A 470-nucleotide genomic window follows, 5' to 3' on the forward strand; every position below is an offset into this window, starting at 1 on the left:
TTTTTTTTTAACACTTCTCTATTTCCCTTCAAATATTTCCCTTCTTCTCTCTTTCTCCCCTTCTGTCTTTCCATTTGTGAGTCAAAATGTCACCTTAACGTGGAGTGATTTTAAAAAATGAATAATGCAGGTATTTTACGTGATTTTAGTAAAGGAATGTCTCAAATGAAGTTAGATCACACTAGCAACTTTAGAATCTCTGAAAATGCAGGTTCTCCCTTGGAATCAGCACCACACTCAGCTGTCCTTCACTAGCCGTCTCATTTTTAAATTTCCCTTGCCTTTAAAATGAACCCAATTACATGTATTCAATGACTTGATGAATTTTTCCTATTAATTTTCATTCTGGGTACAGTGTGTTCTAGCAGCATCAGGATGAAATGGCATAGATGTGCACTCTGTGTATGATCTAGGGATCTAATCACAATATGTAATAATATTACTATTGGGGAAAAGGGATTAATTCTAAG

Source organism: Suricata suricatta, chromosome 17, assembly GCF_006229205.1.
Source record: "Suricata suricatta isolate VVHF042 chromosome 17, meerkat_22Aug2017_6uvM2_HiC, whole genome shotgun sequence".
NCBI lineage: Eukaryota > Metazoa > Chordata > Mammalia > Carnivora > Herpestidae > Suricata > Suricata suricatta.